The following is a 22,714-nucleotide window of genomic DNA, read 5'->3' on the forward strand; positions in this document are numbered from 1 at the left end:
GCTGCACAACCTGGCTATCTGCAGAACTCAGGCACTGCCACCTCACGTTGGACCACCACCTCAGGAGGAGGAGCAGGAGGAGCATGAGGACGACGAGGACGAGGAGTACCAGCCCAGGAGGGACGCACAAGGTCCAAGGGCCGCCCGTCGGCGGCTTATTGAACGTCACTTCTAGGCCCCCTGTCAGGGAATGGCTTGTGCCAATGATAGAACATGATTGCAGCAGCTCCGCAAGCCCTCAGCCGCTTAAGGCAACAAACACTTCAAAGATCAAACATGGACAATGTGAATAAATAAAATGCTTTATTGTACAAACTCTGGGCCCTTCCCACATGAAAACCAAAAACAGACGAAACCCCCAAAAAACACTCAAACACATTACTCGCTCCCACAACTTGGAGAGGATTAACAAAATAGGGCAACTAAAATGGCCGTCATTCTCGGCCTTCGTCAAAAACAAACATCACATCATCGGCCTTCAAAAAACAAACATCCAATTCTCGGCCTCAAGAAACAAACACAAATGGCCACACATTCGACTATTTGGCCCGCTAGGGCGATGCCTTGGCCATCTTTGGGTGGCCCCTGCCCGCCCTGCTGCTCCGCCTCAAAGTAAGGCCATTGGCTGCTGCAAGGCTGGGGGCAGGCTCCTGAGGGGCACATGTCGTGACGGCAGAAGCCCTTGGGGGTCGGCCTAGTTGAGGTCTGGCCGTCGAGCGGGTGGCTGTTGATTGCTGCAGCTGTGGCTGGCCAGCATCAGTCGCTGCAGCATCTCCTGGCAGCTCCACTGGGGGAGTGGCAGTGGTGGCTGGAGGAATGGCGGCAAGCTGGCGGATGGCAGGCGCTCGCTGGTCACCTGAGACACTGGCACTCGCCCGGGCCAGCACTGCAGCATGCGCACCAATCTGCCGAGGGACAGACCGCTGTGCTGCTGCAGCGCGCCGGGTGCCCTGGCGATGCCTGGCTGACACAGCGAGTGTGGCAGCAGTGAGTGCCCGTGTTGACCTGTTCACTGACCGCAGCAGAGCAGCCAGTGACTGGACGGCACCACTGATCACCTGGCCAGTCGCTGACAGATCTGCCCGGTGTTCCGCCCGACTGGTGGCCTCTAAGGGCCCGAACTCGGCCACACTCCGAGAGAGGGAATCGATGGACTCAGGCAACCGTGCCACTGCCGCCATGAGCTCCGTGTGCCGGCGCTCCGAGTCCGCGGACAAGTCTTCGAGGTGTTCCATCTCCTCGGCGAAGAGCATCTCCTGAATGGAGGCCGGACTCTCCCTCTGGGGAGAAGGCCACCGAGCTGGCCGACCCTTCCTGCATTGCTGGAGGCCGCTGGGCCAGCAATTGGACTCCCCTCCGACGCATCCCCCCTCTGGGGAGAAGGCCGCCGGGCTTCCACCCCCCTCCCGCCTTCCTGCAGCACGCAGGTCCCAGGAGCTCCCCTCCCCTTCGACACTTCCGCCACGCTGCCATCCAGGGAAGACGTGTCCCCTACATTGGCCTGGGTGGCCACGGCTGAGGGTTCCGCTGATGGGCCGCCTTCCTCTTGCTCCTCCTCCTGCTCCTCCTCGGAGGGTCTGTCAGTGGCAAGTTGAGGGACCTCCTCTTGACCATCTGAAAGCAGGAAGGCACAAGAATCACAGAATCACAGAATCACAGAAACCCCACAGTGCAGATAGAGGCCATTTCGGCCCATCGAGCCTGCACCGACACATATCCCACCCGATCCCCGTAACCCCTACACCAACACATATCCCACCCTATCCCCGTAACCCCACGTATTTAATCCCCCTAACACTAAGGGTCAATTTATCATAGCCAATCAACCTAACCTGCACATCTTTGGACTGTGGGAGGAAACCGGAGCACCCGGAGTAAACCCACGCAAACACGGGGAGAATGTGCAAACTCCACACAGACAGTTGCCTTAGAGTTGCTTTAGAGTGAGGAGAGGGCGTCAGTGCGGGATGCATGAGTGGTGGCATTCAGCGCATTGGTCGGACAGTGGCAAAGGATGTAGATCTGATGCGCAAGTGGGACGAGAGAGGTGCAAAAGGTGATGTCCTTACCATTGCTGCCCAGAACAGGGTCGGCATCTCCACATGCAACGGGCCCAATCACCCGGCCACCCATGAGGCACTCCACGCGATGTTGCAGGTCGGTGAGTGGCTGGATATGGGGTCGTCCTCCCCCGGTCGCAGTCCGGCTCTTGCGATTATTCACCAGCTTGGCCTGCAAGAGAAAGGACGGCCTCTATGTACAGTGTGTCGCCGTGATCTTGTGTGCACTGCCTCCCATGGTGGAATAGCCTGGCCAGTGTGTCGCCATGATCTGGTGTGCACTGCCTCCCATGGTGGAATAGCCTGGCCAGTGTGTCGCCATGATCTGGTGTGCACTGCCTCCCATGGTGGAATAGCCTGGCCAGTGTGTCGCCATGATCTGGTGTGCACTGCCTCCCATGGTGGAATAGCCTGGCCAGTGTGTCGCCATGATCTGGTGTGCACTGCCTCCCATGGTGGAATAGCCTGGCCAGTGTGTCGCCATGATCTGGTGTGCACTGCCTCCCATGGTGGAATAGCCTGGCCAGTGTGTCGCCATGATCTGGTGTGCACTGCCTCCCATGGTGGAATAGCCTGGCCAGTGTGTCGCCATGATCTGGTGTGCAATGCCTCCCATGGTGGAATAGCTTGGCCAGTGTGTTAAGTGCAGAATGTGCAATTGATGCTCATGCCTGTCCCATAGCCGCTGGATGAAGGCTGGCCATTAGAGCTTTCAGGTCCCTTTGCCCAATATGTGAGGTGCACATGCAAGGATGAGGAGGTCATTGGAAAGGGTACTCACCCTGACAATGCGTGTGAGGTCATTTAACTTTTTGCGGCATTGGGCACCGGTCCTGGGGACGTCGCTGTTGGCTGACAGCTTGCTGGCGACATGCCTCCAGGCTCTCCTGTAGACGCAGACAGTCGCCTTCTTGCCATTGTCCGGGTACAAAACATGGCGCCTCTTCTCCACAGCAGCAAGCAGCACACTCAGATCATGCTCTGAGAAGCGCTGCGCACGTTCACGGGCCTTCTCCATGTCTTCAGGCGCTATTTGGGTCCAGCAGCAGTGTTCAGGCCTAGCTGGAGGGCTCCACTATCCAGGGCGTGGCAGCAGACACAGTCGACCCTTCCCCCTTAAGAGCTGGCCGGCGCCAGGGTGTCTGCTGTCAATCACGAGATGGCCGCACCTGCGCTGCGCCCGGCCTCGGCACTATCGATCACCACCTCCGGCTTAGCGCCCAAAGAGAGGCGTCCAGCAGCAGTTTTAGCGCTCGCCCGAACTAGTAGGGCGAAGCTAATGAATATCGGAGAAGTGGCCTAGATTTGGCGGCGGCCGCAAACTTTAGCGCACGCCCCACTTTAGCGCCCCAAAAGTGGCGTCAATGAATTTCTAGGCCCTGTAGTTTTGGACAAAGGATTAATCCTCATGAGCTAGGAAATGTGTTGGTTAGAAAACACAAGAAACCACAGAGGATCTAAGCAGAAGAGATGCACGAGAGATGCTCGAGCTCTAGAATAAGATGATGTAGATCGCGTCTCCACAGGAGCGAGGTACTAAAGAAGAGAGAAGATGCAGTTGAAATAAGAGAGTTATAAACTAATATCATTCAATATGAAACATACTCTTTTCACCAAAAACAATGTAATAGTGTTTGTGCAGCAAATGGGGTCAAATCACTATTTAGCTCAGTGGACCTATAATTATTCATTATGGTATATTGGATGCAAATATAGTTGGTACGATAATTTATTTTTGTGAGGTGGCAAAGGGATCATTTACTCCACTTTTCCTCTGGTTTTGTCCCTGTATTTATCTAAAAAGTGTATTTTTAGAATATAGAACGATTGAGTTACAGATATTTACAAGTCAACTGCTAAGCCAAGGCAAATCTCAGGCAGTTAGCTTAACAGCTTGTGGAGAATACAAAACAGCTCAAGCACTTTTTCTCTGTGACCTACATTACTTAGAAAGAATTGCTTTATACGCGCGTCTCTGCTGGAGGTAATGGTTACATCTTATACTTTGTAAAATTGCATCTATACAGACAAAACACTTAACTGTAAAATACTGTCAATCATTCAGAACTTGACAACAAAATGAAATGATCAGGAGACTGGGGAATAGGAACATCAGTAATAGTAATTGTGAACTTGTAGTTGCACCAAGTTACAAAGTCAAATCCTGTACCAATTAGATCTGCATCCAATATGCCATTATGGACAATTGTAGTCTGCTTAGCTAAATGTGGGCTTCACCGTTTGCTGCATGAGCTCTATTACATTGTATTTGAGGAAAGGACTATGCTCCATATTTTAATGTCTGCTAACCTTGGTCTGGATGTGCCAGGATAACTAGGTTAGTCAGTTTCAATCAATAAAGCAATATTCAGAAGACTGGATAGTTTAATAAATTGATTTGTCATTTTATCAAGAAAAGAGCTGCTGTGCATAATTGGAAAGTTAGGCTTTAGAAACAAAACATAAATTGTAAAAACTTAGCTCATGCTATCCATCATTGTAACTGTATTCTTGAGTTTTCTTTTAATGTGTACACCTTCCTGTTGTAGCTACGGACTTATCATAGAATCATAGAATAGTATAGCACAGAAGAAGGCCATTCGGCCCATCAAGCCTGTGCCAGCTCTTTCGAAGAGAAATCCAGTTAGTCCCACTTCCCTGCTCTTTCCCCAAACCCCTGCAATTTCTTTTCCTTCAAGTATTTTTCCAATTCCCTTTTGAAGGCAACTATTTAATCTGTATCCACCACCCTATTGTTGGGATAAAAGAGAAGTCTTCCCTCCTCTCAAGTGGACCCCCTTAGATAAGGGGTCAACGCTTGCCCTATAGCAACCACAAATTCACCAGACGGACACCTTGGATACGTTTCACAATCTTTATTCAAGCATAGGCAGGGGGAAAATCTCAGTCTCATTCCACTGAGTATCAAATACGTACAGCAATTATACCCTAACTTGAGGCGTGCACCCCTTGTGCACGCCCCTTCTATGATCATTGATTGGTGTACAGAATAGGCGAAGGGCTTTGTCCATACATTGCCCCTTATCAGGGAGGTTGCTGAATGGTTCACAGAAACCCATCTTTACAGCAGTCACGGGTTAAATTATCTGTTCCTTCTCTGGCCAGGCAGTGCTTACCTCATCCCACGAGAATCTGTATGTCCTGCCTTATCTTAAGCAAGGACAAAAGACCAGCTTGTTAGCCTTACAGTTCCTGTCTTATCTAGGTTCTACATTCCTAAGCAAGGATAGGAGACAAACTTATCAGCCTTCTAGTTTCCACTAATTTTAATTCTAAGAAGTTATAGTTTCTTCTAACTTTAATTCTAAGAAGTCTTTTTTGTCCCCTTACACTATCAAGCAGTGCATTCCAAATCCCAACCAGTTGCTGCGTAAAAAAGTTTTTCCTCATGTCACCTCTGGTTCAATCACTCTAAATTTGTGCCCTCTGGTTATTGACCCTTCAGTCATTGGAAACAGTTTCTGTTTATTTAATCTATCTAAACCCTTCATGATTTTAAACACCTCTAATGAATTAATTAATAATGTTGTGGTAAAGGGGCCTTTAGGGAAGAGTGACCATAATATGATAACATTTTATATTGAGTTTGAAAGTGACTTAGTTAAAATCCGAAACTAGGGTCTTAAATCTAAACAAAGCAAACTAAGCATATTTGAGGGGCGAGTTGGCTAAGGTAAATTGGGAAACTACATTAAAAGGTATGACCGTGGACGAGCAATGGCTAGCATTTAAAGAATTCATACATGATTTACAACAAATATACATTCCTTTAAGGCACAAACCCCACAGGAAAAGTGGTCCAACCGTGGCTAACAAGAGAAGTTAAAGATAGTATTAAATCAAAGGAAGTGGCTTATAATGTTGCCAAAAAGAGTAGTAAGCCTGAGGAGAATTTTAGAATTCAGCAAAGGAGGACCAAGAAATTGATAAAGAAAAGGAAAATAGAATTTGAGAGTAAACTAGCGAGAGACATAAAAACAGGCTGTAAAAGCTTCTATAGGTATGTAAAAAGGAAAAGATTAGCAAAAGTAAATGTAGGTTCCTTACAGGCTGAGACAGGAGTAATTATAATGGGGAATAAGGAAATGGCAGAGAAATTAAACGAATACTTTGGCCGCGATTTTGCCAGCGCTCAGAGGGCGGGTTTGGAGGTGAGTCACAGGTTAAAATCATTTTGATTGATGGTGGGTTCCGATCCCACCATCAACCCACCTCCAAACAGCTTTCCCAAGTGTCCGGTCCCCGATTTGCGAATGGACCCGACACCTAGTGGTGGGAAGCGAATTAAAGGCAATTACCAGCCTATTAACAGGTACTTGCCAGTAGTTGTCAGCCTGTTTTTGGACTTCTGGCTTGGGTTTCCCGACATCCGGACACCACACCAGGTAAGTGCGGCATGTTGTGAGTCTGCTGTAATGTTGTTGGATTGATGACAGCTGCAGAAGTGGTGTGAAGGATCCAATGTTGCACATGGTGAGTCTCAGAGGAAAGAAAATGTTGGGTACTGCATTTTTAATACATTTACAGATTTCTTTAGCTTACAAGTTTTTAAATCCATGTCCAGTGCCACCTCATTGGGAGAACCTCTCTCACTAGTGACAGATTTCTTCTGTCACCTCACCTGCAGCTGCTATCTATTCCAGCCTATGGAATGGATGGAGTCATTGGAGAGCCTGGGTGCAAGAGGTCACCTTTTTGCAGTGATTGTCAGTGTTTTCAGCATCTCAATGCTGTCAAACACTGAGAAATCAACTGCTAAAATAAAATTGTGCGTGGTCTCTTTAAGGAAACCGGCAGATGACGTGTCATCAAATGACATCATCTGACCCACTTCCTGTTAATTGGCCGGCAAGCCCGCAGGGTGGGCTTACCAAGGCCAATCAAGGCAAAATCACGTCTGTGGCGCGGAAGCAGCTGGGGGCGGGACTGGAAGCCGGAAACCAGCTGACCCGCACTCAACCTGCTTCCATGAAAAAAAAATCGCGGCCTTTGTGTCTGTCTTCACTGAAGAAGATGCAAAATCTTCCCAGAAATTGTGAACAACCAAGGGTCTAGCAAGAATGAGGAACTGAAAGATATTAGTATCAGTAAAAAGTAATACTGGAGAAATTAATGGGACTGAAAGCCGATAAATCCCCTGGACCTGATGGCCTACATCCTAGGATTTTGAAAGAGGTGGCTATAGAGATAGTAGATGCATTTTTTGTCATTTTCCAAAATTCCATAGATTCCAGAATGGTTCCCGCGGATTGCAAGGTAACAAATGTTGAAGGGATAATTACTAGTCCTAACACTTTTCGGGCTACCCCGGATCAGAAATATTCCCCAGACATTCGCCTTCAACAAAAGTTAGAGATAGCTGAATTCTATAAGACACTTAATTGGGTCTAAAGGTTCAGAGGATCTCTCCCTAAAGGAAAGGAACGACGTGAAGATGTTACCGTCCTCCAGATAGCACTTATAATAAGTTTAACTAGACTGTAACCTTTCAGATATTATGAGGGTCCGGAATACTTCCCCAGAAATCTGTAACTCCTCACCAAAGAGTGTACAGAGATTGAATTTGCGAGTTTGATACAGAAGTGCTCTGTGAGACAATTCTAAAAAATATAGATTTATTAAGGATGTAGTTAAGGGTGCTTTCAGTCACAACATTAACAGTTCAAAATACAGATAGCTTACATTTCTTATTCTCAGGGATCCTTATTCTCAAATCTTAACTTCGTTACATTTTTAAGTCTTATTTCTAATTCAGGATATCCACCAAAATCAAATAAGAGTACCTTTTGGTCCCCGAGAATTAAAGAGTTATAAACTTACAGAGCCTGCCTCTGAAGTTGAGAATCACTTGCCCCTTTCAGTGACTTCTGACTTCCTATCTGAAAGTTCCATATTTTATACTCTTTTTGCAGTGGTATATCCTTTGAAGTTTTCTGCTGCTGTAAGCTAATTATCTCTAGTCATTCTTTCTGTTGACTTTTTTCTAATCTTACTGTCAGTTCAACTGTTAACTTGCAGAATCCTGCCTCTACCTTTAGGTGTACAAATTTTATCATAAAAAATGGTATGACAGATGTATCTATTTGATGCCATTCTTACGAAGTGCTTTCATTCAATTATTAAATCACCTTAGCTTTTTGAAAGCAGACTTAGTGTCTCCTAACTGTTCCAAGTTCAAAACAAAAACCATGTGATTGCTTGGTGCATCTATTGAAGTCATATTTACAAAGTCTTCTGTTTGTACCTTTTACAATATGTAAATCAAAAACACTTCAACTAGGGTGTTCTATGCATTTCTTAGCTACTTCAATTGGTTGTCTTAAGAAATATGTCTCCTGTCTTTCATTTAATATTACTTTTACAAAGGCACATGGGCCTAGAAATTCGGTGGGCTGCACCACCAGTTAGCGCCCAAAGAGGGGACTTAGTGGCTTTAGCGCCACTGGCCATACCCCCTGCAAAATTTAGCGGGGCGCTGATGGCGGCGTTAGCCTGTAGCGCTGTGCCACCACCGATGACATCATTGGTGTGCGCAGTGCCCCGCTACCGCCCTGATCGCGATATTGGGTCATGCCCCCTGCTGTAACACCGGTCATTCAGGGGGGTTGACCTGTGGTGGTAGTGGCACTAATTAAAGGGGAGGTGCGGGGTGGCAATTTTTTTTGCAGGCTGCCTGCCAGCACCTCCTCGTGCCACCATCCCCGGCCTCCTGAGCACCCCCCCTGGGCAGTGCCAGCTGTGTCCCAAGAGCCCGGCACCTCTCCTCGGTGCCGGGCTCTTTTGCCGGCACTCGCGATCCCCGATCGTGCTGGTGCAGGCCCCTCCCCTTCAAGAAGGGGAGGAAGGCCTGCAGTACCGCAGTGCGCCATGCCGCAGCGTGTGGCACTGCAGCACGTTGCGCTGCGATACTCAGTTTCAGCGCCCCAAGAGGGATACGGGGCGCCTCGAGCAGCGCCCCGCTTCCGTTTGGGGCACTGAAACTGAATATCGGGCTGGCGCAAGCGGCTCCGCCGGAACGGTAATTCCGGCGCCCAGTCGAGCTTGGCGCCCCAAATGGGGTGCCACTGAATTTCTAGGTCATGTTCCTTTAATGTTATGTGTTTCTGTTCGAAGTGTTAGTTTTTAAACATTTTAAACTGGGTAATGTTATTGTGTTTCTCCCAAACTGCAGACTTTCTGGAAGCTGCAACTTGCTGCTTTAATAGGGCCATTGTTTTAGTTTTAACAACCAATTCCCATTTCAAAAGCTTGTATGGTGTTTACAGCTTGTGTTAACACTTCATCTTATCTCAGAAGCCTGTATTCTGTTTACAGCATGTGTCATTGAGGCTTTTAGATTTTCAAACCCAGTTTATCATGTTTTAATAAAGTCAGAATTCTGTTCATAGGATGGTGTATCTTTCTGAAATATGGCTTTTTTTACACCCCCCTCTTGACCAAAAAATGAGCTGGAACATCTAGACAGAGTTTGGTCAATATTCCTCATAAGGTTACAATAGCATATTAATTTCATAAGATGCACAATCATGTGCTACATGAAAATTCATTTTAAGTCATCTTAGGACAATGTTTTGCCTTATTTTAAATTGAACACAATTTAAAAGGATGATAAGTACATAGTCATGCAAGTAGCGAAACAACATGTACTTAGAATGTCCAATCGGCAGATGTACATTCCGTAGAGGTGAGTTATTCATACGAGTCAAGGAGATGTCAGTTGAAACTAGTTGAAGCTTGACACGCTGTTCCTTCGATCCAGCGTGTGTACAGATATGTGTTTTCGTAAAGGCCTTACCAGGCACTCAGTTGATTCCTTCTACATCCACGGTGTCTTCCTCCTTCGCTGAAGTAACTCGTTGATCTTTCCTTGTTTCGGTTGTTGCTTTTCGCAAATCCAATTCCTGACGCGTTGCCAAGCAACGTGTGGAAGAGTCGGCGACACATTCTGACTGACCGTCGTCAGTAATTCGATCGCATCCATTTCCTGAGTCGTGCTCCAAGCTGGGTCTTGAAAGACAGTGTACGACTGCACCTTGTATTGTTCCTCCTTTTCGGTATCCCGCAGGACATAGAAACATAGAAACACAGAAGATAGGAGCAGGAATAGGCCATTTGGCCCCTCGAGCCTGTTCCGCCATTTAATGAGATCACGGCTGATCATCCAAATTCAGTACCCGGTCCCTGCTTTCTCCCATATCCCTTGATCCCTTCAGCCTTAAGAAATATATTTAACTCCTTCTTGAATATATTTAATGAATTGGCCTCAACTGCCATCTGTGGTAGAGAATTCCACAGGTTCACCACTCTCTGGGTGAAGAAATGTCTTCTCATCTCAGTCCTAAATAGCTTACCCCTTATCCTTAGACTCTGACCCCTGGTTCTGGATTCCCCCACCATTGGGAACATCCTTCCTGCATCTAGTCTGTCTAGTCCTGTTAGAATTTTACAAGTTTCAATGAGACCCCCTCTCATTCTTCTAAACTCTAGCGAATACAAGCCCAATCGACTCAATCTCTCTTCATACGTCATTCCTGCCATCCCAGGTATCAGTCTGGTGAATCTTCGCTGCACTCCCTCCATGGCAAGAACATCCTTCCTCAGATAAGGTGACCAAAACTGCACACAATACTCAAGGTCTGGTCTCACCAAGGCCCTGTACAACTGCAGCAAGACATCCTTGCTCTTGTACTCGAATCCTCTCGCTATGAAGGCCAACATACCATTTGCCTTCTTAACCGCCTGCTGCACCTGCATGCCTACCTTCAGCGACTGGTGCACAAGTACACCCAGGTCTCTTTGCACTTCCCCTTTTCCCAATCTATTGGCGTTCAGATAATAATCTACCTTCTTGTTTTTGCCACCAAAGTGGATAACCTCGCATTTGTCCACATTATACTGCACCTGCCATGCATCTGCCCAATCACCCAACCTGTCCAAATCACACTGGAGTTTCTCTGCATCCTCCTCACAGCACACACGCCCATCCAGCTTTGTGTCATCTGCAAACTTGGAGATATTACATCTAGTTCCCTTGTCTAGATCATTAATATATAATATGGATAACTGGGGTCCTAGCATCGATCCCTGCGGTACCCCACTAGTCACTGTCTGCCACTCGGAAAAAGACCCGTTTATTCTAACTCTTTGCTTCCTGTCTGCCAACCAGTTCTCTATCCAAGTCAATACCTTACACCCAATCCAATATCCTTAAAGTTTGCAAGCTAATCTCTTATGCAGGACCTTATCGAAAGCCTTCTGAAAGTCCAAATACACCACATCCACTGGTTCTCCCTTATCTATTCTACCAGTTACATCCTCAAAAAATTCCAGTAGATTAGTCAAGCATGATTTACCTTTTGCAAATCCATGTTGACTTTGTCCGATCCTGTCACTGTTTTCCAAGTGCTCTGCTATTACATCTTTTATAATGGACTCTAGCATTTTCCCCACTATCGATATCAGACTTACCGGTCTATAATTCCCCGTTTTCTCTCTACCACCTTTTTTAAATAGTGGGGTTACATTAGCTACCCTTCAATCCATGGAAACTGTTCCAGAGTCTATAGAATTTTGGAAGATAACGAGCAATGCACCTACTGTCTCTAGGACCACTTCCTTAATTACCCTAGGATGTAGACTATCAGGCCCTGGAGATTTATCGGCCTTCAATCCCGTCAATTTCCCTAACATCATTTCCCTACAAATACAGATTTCATCAGTTCCTCCCTCTCATTAGACCCTATGTTCCCCGACATCTCTGGGAGGTTATTTGTGTCCTCCTTTGTGAAGACAAAACCAAAGTATGTATTTAATTGGTCTGCCATTTCTTTGTTCCCCATTATAAATTCCCCTGATTCTGACTGCAAGGGACCTACGCTTGACATCTCTTGATATTGTCTATGGAGACAGTTTTAAGAATATGCTTGCCATTCGACTGGTTAATATGTATTTGAACTGTTCTTTTGTTAATAACAGAATGTATTTTAACAGGTTTTTTCCACTTCGGTCTTAAACCAGGTTTGTGCTCGAACTTCTTTTCCTGTACCCATTCTCCTACTATGGGTTGCCATGCTTTATTTGTCAATTTTTTCTGCCTATTTGCCTCCCTTATCCTTTAATCAATTCGATGAATCTCCTCTGTTACTTTTTTAAAATCTAACTGTCGCTGTTGGGTCAAGGAATCAGAGAGTGTCGAGGCAATAAAAGAACTATGGGTAAGCAGTGTATTCATCTCAACCCCACACATCAGATAATATGGAGTTTTAGGGGACATTGTCCCTGATGCAGATGTGGGCACATTATTGAGTGATAGCTGCACCTCTGGAATGATGGCGGTCCACTTATTCCCTCTGATTCTCAACAGTTTGACCAATAGTTTTTTTACTTCCTGTTTTTACGTTCCACCAGCCCCGTTGATTGCGGATCATGTGGCGTGCTGTGCTCTAAGCCAATCCCCCTTTGTTCGCAGTAGTCTTTGAAGACTTTGGATACAAAGGCTCTGACTTGATCAGAGTGTAAGATTTTGGGTGCACCAGCTACAGTAATTATGTCAGAAATAGCCCTGGCAAGTGTCTTTTCTGAAACAGTATTTGTGGGGACCAGCCATCTACACAAACTAGAACATGTCTATATCCCAAAGACGGGGGAAGTGGTCCAATAAAGTCAATAAAGAATTTTCCCATTGGCTCGTCAACTTTCACAGGAGCCAATGGTGGTGGCTTAATTAGTGATGACTTATTGGTTAAATAGCATGGCTCACAATTTGCCACGCATGTGTTACAGGCCTTAAGCATGCCTGGCCACCAATATAAGGGGGTCAATTTGCAGAATGTTGTTCTGGCACCACAGTGTGCTTGACTTATGCCCTCGTGAGCTTCTTTTACAAGCTGTTCTCGTTTGTGTCTCGGGGGTACTTCTCAGTTTCCCTTGGGCAACTTAACTAGTACAATACCCATAGGGGTTCCTGAGTAAAAGTACTTTGGTGGATATCCTGGTGGATTCTCTTTTGTTGGGTCTAATAGCTGAATCAGTTCCTCATCCTGATTAGCTGCCCGTTCTGCCCTAGTGATTACACTAACATTGGCAGGCCCCTCTCAAGCGGGTGTCATGCAGACCGAACGTTTTGCTTGTTTGTCTGCAAAGCTGTTTCCTTTTGAGTGTACTGTCCCAGTGGCATGCCCGTTTACATGAATCACCAGACAATTCTTTTTCTCCATTCTTGAACGGAGAATATCTTCCCACAATGAATTATGTTTTATGAGTTTACCCTTATGATTGGTAAAATTTGTTTGTTCCCAGAAAACTAAATCTTGGTTATATCCTCTTTTACAGTACTCACTATCCGTACAGATTAATGTGGGTTTAATAGGGTCTGCCTTCTCTAAAGCATACCGTAATGCTGCGGCTTCAGCATATTGTGCTGTCTTATGGCCAAGGGGTATAGACAGTAATTCTTCTGGATAAAAAAGAATAGGAATCTTGAAAAGTCCCTACTACTATCCCCATCTCAGCTGAGGATTGTTGGAATGTCCCTTTTTTAATCGTCATTGACGATCCATCACAATAAATAACTTGACGGTATTCTGTAAGCGGTCTCATAGGTATTTGTCTGATTCCCTCCTCCGTATCATCATCCTCCATGATGGGGAGATGCTCTATCTTTCCACATTGATTTGGATGGCATTGTAGATTAGGGTAGTACCTATTAATGAGTTGCTTGAGGAGGTCTTTGCCTCCCCCCTCTAGGCAAATTCGATCAAGCTGTGTTCGAACATATTTTTCCCTGTCATCCTGGTCTGTGGTTGCTTCTACAGGTCTGGTTGAAATTTTAAGGTAATGTTTCATGTCTGGTTGTCCTATAATGAGGGAACAGGCTAATTATGGTACCAGTCCTACATCTAGGGTCACTGTGATTCCATATATAGTAATAGGTATTTTATAAAAATTAACTATTTTGGTTTTGCTTTGTATGAATCCCCCTAATGATGTTTTACAAATTGGGCTTCCCAAATCTGTCCACTTAGGTTGTATAATTGCAGGATCTATTACAGTGTAATCAGCTCCTGTATCAATCAGGGCCTTCATTTGTGTGTTTGTGGGCAAGGTTGTCAAGGCATAGGGGAATTCAAGAGGCCCTAGCTGGGTGCCAGGCCTTCAATCCTAGAATTGTTCATCCTCAGGTTACTGAGTTTCATTTGCTGCGTTGTCTTTAATTATTTAACTGATTTTTGTTCCTCCATCTTGGGGGTTTCATGTTTTCCAGATCCCTGAGAGGGTTTGTCGGACGGTTTATTATCTTGACGATCCTCCTGTTGAGGTGGACGTTGGTTCTGCCGGGAATCTTTTTGATCCCAATTTTGGTTTTCTCGAAGATTGTTGTCATTTATTTCATTATGAGCTTGCCACCTTAACCGGAATCCATGGCCCCCAGGAGCATAGGCTGCTCCAGGTCCTGCTATTCAGCCATGGTTGCCACCACCTTGTTGAGCACCATTCATTAGGCCTCCCAATTGTGCAGGTGTGCACCTTATCATTAAGGAATTTAGTGGATTTGGAGTATTTGTTTGATTATCTCACAGGATATTCTGTATCCTCTGCTTTTGGTGATCAACATTGATCGTGCCATGAGTTCTAATGTCTCCTTCGGCATCAAAGCCTTCTATTTCAAAAATTATCACTTGGTTTTGTGGAGGTACAGGGATAGGATTATTTCCCCTAATAAAGCAATAGTTTGAATTTCCTATTAAAAAGACTTGGCCAATTCCGACAGGGTTTGCCATTTTCATCAGGACCTAACCTCGGTTAGGGTTTAATATGAACTTTATAAAAATTTCTGGACCTCAATGGTATATTGAGGGAGTTCTGATTTAAGTTCTACAAGGCCTGATCAGGGTCTTGTCGTCGCTTGAGACTTAAATCTGGGTCTTAGTACCACTGTCAGTAAAACATTCATTCTATACTTAACAATCTACAAAATGGATATAGATATAAGTATAGGTTCTGTATCAACTCTTTAACACACATGTTGGGCGCCAACTGAAGGGATAATTACTAGTCCTAGCCCTTTTCGGGCTACACCGGATCAGGTGTATTTCCCAGATGTTCGCCTTCAATTAAAGTTTGAGATAGCCGAATTCTATAAGACAATTAATTGGTTCTAAAGGTCCAGACTATCCCTCCCTAAAGGAAAGGAATGACTTGAAGATATTACCGTCCTCCAGATAGCACTTTTAATAAGTTTAACTAGACTGTAACCTTCCGGATATTATGAGGGTCCAGAATACTCCCCCAGAATTCTGTAACTCCTCACCAAAGAGTGTACAGAGATTGAGTTTGCGAGTTTGATACAGAAGTACTCTGTGAGACAATTCTAAGGGAGAGTAAGTTGTGTAAGGAGGATTCAAAGCGGCTTCAAGGGGGTATAGACAGGCTAAGTGAGTGGGCAAGAACATGGCAAATGGAATATAATGTGGAGAAATGTGAAGTTATCCACTTTGGTAGGAAAAATGGAAAAGCAGAGTATTTTTTAAATGGTGAAAGATTGAGAAATGTTGGACCTGGGTGTCCTTGTACATGAATCACTGAAAGTGAACATGCAGTTACAGCAAGCAATTAGGAAAGCAAATGGTATGTTGGCCTTTATTACAAGAGGATTGCTTATAAGAGTAGAGACGTCTTACTGCAATTATATAGGGCCCTGGTGAGACAGTTTTGATCTCCTTACCTAAGGTAAGTTTTGTGTACAGTTTTGGTCTCCTTACCTAAGGAAGGATATACAGGAAACTTTCTGGTATCTGGCACAGACGGGACCGAGCTGGTGCCGGTCTATCAACAATGCCGGAGAATCGAATGCAATAGTTAAAACATACGGAGCTTCTGAGCTCCGTATCTAGCAACAAACCCTGTTGTTTAGCAACAGCTTCAAAACAATCAGCACAGCTTGCAATGAGTAAAAAAAAGTAACTAAAAGTAAAAAAAAGTTATCTGAACCGACTCCTGAATTTTGCCGGTTAACCGACATTTCCGGTTATTTAGTGGCCGGTTAATCGAAAGTTTCCGATACTTGTCATAGAGGAAGTGCAATGAAGGTTCACCAAACTGGTTCCTGGGATAGGGGGATTGTCCTATGAGGAGAGATTAAGTAGACTAGGCCTATATTCTAGGCCTACTCGTGCTCCTATTTCTTATGTTCTTATCAAATCTCCTCTTAGCCTTCTCTGCTCTAAGGAGAACAACTCCAGCTTCTCCAGTAATAAGAATAGAAAATGCTGCAAAATCTCAGCAGGTCAGGCTGCATCTGTGGAGAGAGAAACATTTCAGGTCGATGACCTTTTGTCAGAGCTGGAAATAATTAGAGATGTAACAGATTTTCAGCAAGTGCAGGGGCAGGGAAAGGGAGGAGAGGAGGAAAGAAACATAGAAACATAGAAACATAGAAGATAGGAGCAGGAGTAGGCCATTCAGCCCTTCGAGCCTGCTCCGCCATTCAACGAGATCATGGCTGATCATCCAAACCCTAGCACCCAGTCCCTACACCGACAGCCATCCCATCCAAGCCCTATCCCCGTAACCCCGTAACCCCACATATTTAATCCCCCCTAACTCTAAGGGCCAATTTTTATCATGGCCAATCAACCTAACCCGCACATCTTTGGACTGTGGGAGGAAACCGGAGCACCCGGAGGAAACCCACGCAAACACGGGGAGAATGTGCAAACTCCACACAGACAGTCACCCGAGGCCGGATTTGAACCCGGATCCCTGGCGCTGTGAGGCAACAGTGCTAACCACTAAAGGGAAGGTCTGTGATAGGATGGAAGGCAGGAGAGCTTAAAAGGCAAAGGGATGATGGTGCAAGGCAAAAGGAGACCTGAAGGAAGGAAGCCTGCATTAGTAAGTAAACGTAAGTAAAACTTATTTAAACACTTTACACACACTAAACACACTTACCTCTGCACTCATGCACCCATCACTTACCTGAACACCGGACATCTTGACCCCTCCAAGCTCTGTACTCCGAAGTCCAAGTCATTAAATATATATCAAAAACAGTAGTGGCCCTAGTACTGAACCCTGAGGAACACCACTGTATACCTCCCTCCTGTCCAAAAAACAGCCATTCACCACAACTCTTTGTTTTCTATCCCTTAGTCAATTTTGTATCCATGTTGCAACTGACTGTTTTATCCTATGTGCTTCAATTTTGCCAACAAGCCTAATATGTGGTACTTTATCAAATGCCTTACTGAATTTGGACAATCAGCCATGATCTCATTAAATGGCAGAGCAGGCTCGAGGGGCCGAATGGCCTACTCCTGCTCCTATCTTCTATGTTTCTATGTTTTGAAAGTCCATATACATCAACTGCACTGCCTCATCCACCCTCTCTGTTACCTCATCACTATGGGAACGGTAGCATAATGGTAATGTCACTGGGCTAGTAATCCAGAGGCTTGGACTAATGATCCAGAGACGTGAGTTCAAATCCCAACACGGCTGCTGGGGAATTTAAATTCAGTTAATTAAATAAATCTGGAATAAAAAACGAGTATCAGTATTGGTAGCGGTGACCACCGCTCAGCCATTGCGGAGATGAAGTCCCATCTTCACACTGAGGACATCCTCCATCGTGTTGTGTGGCACTACCACCGTGCTAAATGGGATAGATTCAGAACAGATCTAGCAGCTCAAAACTGGGCATCCTTGAGGCGCTATGGGGCAGCAGCAGAATTGTATTCTACCACAATCTGTAACCTCATGGCCTGGCATATCCCTCACTCTACCATTACCATCAAGCCAGGGGACCAACCCTGGTTCAATAAGGTGTGTAGAAGAGCATGCCAGAACAGCACCAGGCGTACCTAAAAATGAGGTGCCAACCTGGGGAAACTGCAACACAGGAATGCATGCTATAAACAGGGCTAAGCGATTCCACAATCAATGGCTTAGATCAAAGCTCTACAGTCCTGCCACATCCAGTCATGAATGGTGGTGGACAGTTAAACAACTAATGGGAGGAGGAGGCTCCATGAATATCTCCATCCTCAATGATGGTGGAGCCCAGCACGTGAGTGCAAAAGACAAGGCTGAAGCGTTTGCAACTGTCTTCAGCCAGAGATGCTGAGTGGATGATCCATATCGGCTTCCTCCTGAGGTCCCCACCATCACAGAAGCCAGTCTTCAGCCAATTCGATTCACTCCACATGATATCAAGAAACGGCTGAGCGCACTTGATACAGCAAAGGCTATGGGCCCCGACAACATCCTGGCTATCGTGCTGAAGACTTGTGCTCCAGAACTAGCTGCGCCTCTCACCAAGCTGTTCCAGTACAGCTACAACACTGGCATTTAACTGACAATGTGGAAAACTGCTCGGGTATGTCCTGTCCACAAAAAACAGGACAAATCCACTCCAGCCAATTACCACCCCATCAGTCTACTCTCAATCATCAGCAAAGTGATGGAAGGTGTCATCGACAGTGCTATCAAGCGGCACTTACTCACCAATAGCCTGCTCACTGAGGCCCAGTTTGGTCTCCGCCAAGACCACTAGGCTCCCGACCTCATTACAGCCTTGGTCCAAACATGGACAAAGGAGCTGAATTCCAGAGGTGAGGTGAAAGTGATTGCCCTTGACATCAAGGCAGCATTTGACCAAGTGTGGCATCAAGGAGCCCTAGTAAAACTGAAGTCAATGGCAATCGGGGGGGAAAACTCTCCACTGGCTGGAGTCATACTTAGCATAAAGGAAGATGGTTGTGGTGGTTGAAAGTCAATCATCACAGCCCCAGGAAGTCGCTGCAGGAGTTCCTTGGGGCAGTGTCCTAGGCCCAAACATCTTCAGCTGCTTCATCAATGACCTTCCCTCCAACATAAGATCAGAAATGGGGATGTTCGCTGATGACTGCACAGTGTTCAGCACCATTCACAACTCCACAGATAATGAAGCAGTCCATGCCCGCCATGCAAAAAAACCAGGACGACGTTCAGGCTTGGGCTGATAAGTGGCAAGTAACATTCACACTACAGAAATGCCAGGCAATGACCAACTCTAACAAACGAGAGTCTAATCACTGCCCCTTGATATTACCATCACCAAATCCCCCACCATCAACATCCTGGGGGCCACCATTGACCAGAAACTTAACTGGACCAGCCACATAAATACTGTGGCAACAAGAGCAGGTCAGAGGCTAGGTATTCTGTGGCCTGTGTCTCACCTCCTGACTCCCCAAAGCCTTTCAACCATCTATAAGGCACATGTAATGGAATACTCTCCTCTTGCCTGGATGAGTGCAGCTGTAACAACACTCAAGAAGCTCGACACCATCTAGGACAAAGCAGCCCGCTTGATTGGCACCCAATCCACCACCTTAAACTTTCATTCCCTCCACCACCGGCGTACCGTGGCTGCAGTGTGTACCATCTACAAGATGCACTGCTGCAACTCGCTAAGGCTCCTTTGGCAGCACCTCTCAAACCGCGACCTCTTCCGCCTAGAAGGACAGGGGCAGCAGGCGTATGGGAACACCATCCCCTCCAAGTTCCCCTCCAAGTCACACACCATCCTGACTTGGCAATATATCACCGATCCTTCATCGTCGCTGGGTCAAAATCCTGGAACTCCCTCCCTAACAGCACTGTGGGAGTACCTTCACCACATGGACTGCAGCGGTTCAAGAAGGCGGCTCACCACCACCTTCTCGAGGGCAATTCGGGATGGGCATTAAATGCTGGCCTTCCCAGTGATGCCCACATCCCATATATGAATTTAAAAAAAATCCCCATCAAGGTTGTCAAACATGATTTGCCCTTAACAAATCCGAGCATGCTCTCTGTTATTAATCCATGCTTGTCCAAGTGGCTGTTAATTTTCTCCTGGATTATTGTTTGTAAATGTTTCCACAAGCCGACTGGCCTGTAATTGCTAGGTATATCCTTCACCCCTTTTTTGAACAAGCGTGTAACATTTGCAATCCTCCAGTCCTCTGGCACCACCCTTGTATCTAAGGTGGATTGGGAGATTGTGGCCAGCACCTCTGCAATTTCTGTGCTTGCTTCCCTCAGCAACCTAGGATGCATCCCACCTGGACCAAGTGACTTATCCACTTTAAGTATTGCCACAACAACACAAAAGCAAAATACAGAAATGCTGGAAATACTCAGCAGCTCAGGCAGCATCTGTGGAGAGAGAAACAGAGTTAACGTTTCTGGTTGATGACCTGCCAGCCTTCCTAGTACCTCCTCTTGTAGGAATTAAACAAGCGGGGTTGGGGTTATTGTCTCTGGCCAGTCAGAAGCCTCTGAGCTGCTCCAGGGACCCCCGTGCTGTTTTGAAGTGCTCCCCTATTCCTGGTTCTGACCGCCGGACTTATTCGGTAGCGATGTAGACAGAAAAACATGACTCGTGGTTCGGGTGCAAAACAGACCAGTATTTATTGAAACAAAAGAAAGAAACAACTTAAAAATAATCGATACAACACACCTATGCCTGGTACAGCACTTTTGCTTAACACAGTTCACTTATCGTTTACTGCAGCACTCTTTTGCTTAGTGGCTTTACTTAAATACAGCACCTTTAACTAGTGCAACACACCTTTAATACAGTACACTTTGCTCACTACAGCACCTCTGTTTAGTGGCTTTTACTTAAATACAGCACTTTAATATAGCTGCTTAGTGTCCACTGAAGCACCTTTCTGCTTAGCGCAACACTGTTACTCAAATACAGCACTTTACTTCTTACAGATCACTTAATGTTCACTACAGCACTTCCCTGCTTAGTGCAACACTTTTATTCAAATACAGGAAACTTTGGTTTATCCGGAGGTTAACTGTCTGGAAAGCTCGAGCCACCGGCAAAATTCAGGAGTCAGTTCAGTAAGTTTTTTTCTTTCTGTTGCTTTTTTTTCACTAGTCAGGCTCTGCAAGGTCTAGCTAAAGCTGTTGCTTAGCTACAGAGATGCTTGCAAGCTATGGCCGACTGTTTAGAAGCTGTTGCTAAGCAACAGGGTTTGTTGCTAGATACGGAGCTCAAAAGCTTCCATATGTTTTAACATTAGCGCTGGTTTGTCCGGCAGTTTTGATGGGACGGCAACAGCTCGGTCCCGTCGGTGCCGGATATCACAAAGTTTCCTGTACAGCACTTTTAATACAGAACTCAGTGTTCACTACAGCACTTCTCTGCTAGTGCAACACTGTTACTTAAATACAGCACTTTACTTCTTACAAATCACTTAATGTTCACGACATCACTTCCCTGCTTAGTGCAACACTTTTATTTAAATACAGCACTTTTAATACAGAACTCAGTGTTCACTACAGCACTTCTCTGCTAGTGCAACACTGTTACTTAAATAGGGGAGGAGGGAACGGACACAACGAGGGAAAATTGACTAAAATTACAGTTCTAACAAAATTCCCCTTAATTCCCATCCCTATAACTATTCTAAGTTGCCTTGTAATGGGCCAGAAAAATATATGCTCACCAATAAACACCTGCCCCGTGCCCTTGCGGTTTTAGATTCTTCACCACCCTGAAAATGGAGACACCCCAGTGTTTAAAAATAACTGCTGGTGTTCCACTCCCTTGGGCGGGCTCCTGAGCTGTAGAGGGCACGGAGGCAAGGCTGTAGAGAGAGAGAGAGAGATGGCTTCTTGAGAAGCTCTCTTATACCCCATTTGGGGCTGAAACCTTCCCGCCCAGATCCAGGTGCATCTGGGCTGAACAAAAGTTATCCAAACTGTCCCCATTGTCTGTGATGGGTTTGGATGAATTACCCATTTATTGTGATGGGTTTGTGAATGTACTCCCATTCATCATACTGAGTTTGAATGGAGCTGTCTTGGTTTGAAAAAAGCATGTCTTTCTATAATTGCTGAGTAAGCAGCTTTGGAAGTTAGTGTAAACAAAAGTCATTGTCCTGTGGTCAAACTGAAACCGCAGTCTCAAGTGGTTAATCCTTTGTGTAAACATAGTAGCAGTTTCTGTTGATTGTCTCTGCAGGGAGGGGAACTCCCTGAACTGCCTTTGATTGGCAGTTTGACTGCTCCATTGCCTCAGGGCTGGGATTTTTTCTAAATCCTTTGTCAGCCATCTTTGATCTTCCCTTTTCATATGTCCACAGTCTGTGTCCTGACACGAGGTCGGGCAGCCATCTTTGATTACCCCTTTTTCACAGACACACACAAGCTGCCTTTTCAATGTCTTTTGTCTCCTGCCATGAGGTCTGACAGCCATTTTGATCCCTGGATTTTTAAAGGTATATTACCCAGGTATTCTTTAATCAAAAAATCAATCTTCGGAACTGTAGGAAATTTCAAAATTATTGCGAAATCCTTACACTCTTTACCTATTTTTAGCTAATTCAGTATCTCGACAACCTCCTCATTTACCGTAGCTTTGACAAAGTCCTTTTCCTTGGTAAACACCGATGCAATATATTCATTTAATACCTCAGCCATGCCTTCTGCCTCCACCAATAGATCTCCAGTTTGTTCCCTAATCGGCCCCACCGCTCCTCTGACAACTCTTTTATTGTTCATACGCCTATAATATGCCTATTTGGATTCCCTTTATGTTAGCTGCCAATCTATTTTCATACTGTCTCTTTGCACCTTTTTTACTTCTCTTT

This window comes from Somniosus microcephalus, chromosome 6 (assembly GCF_052327205.1).
Source record: "Somniosus microcephalus isolate GS21.2 chromosome 6, FLI_Smic_1.0, whole genome shotgun sequence".
Classification (NCBI taxonomy): Eukaryota; Metazoa; Chordata; class Chondrichthyes; order Squaliformes; family Somniosidae; genus Somniosus; species Somniosus microcephalus.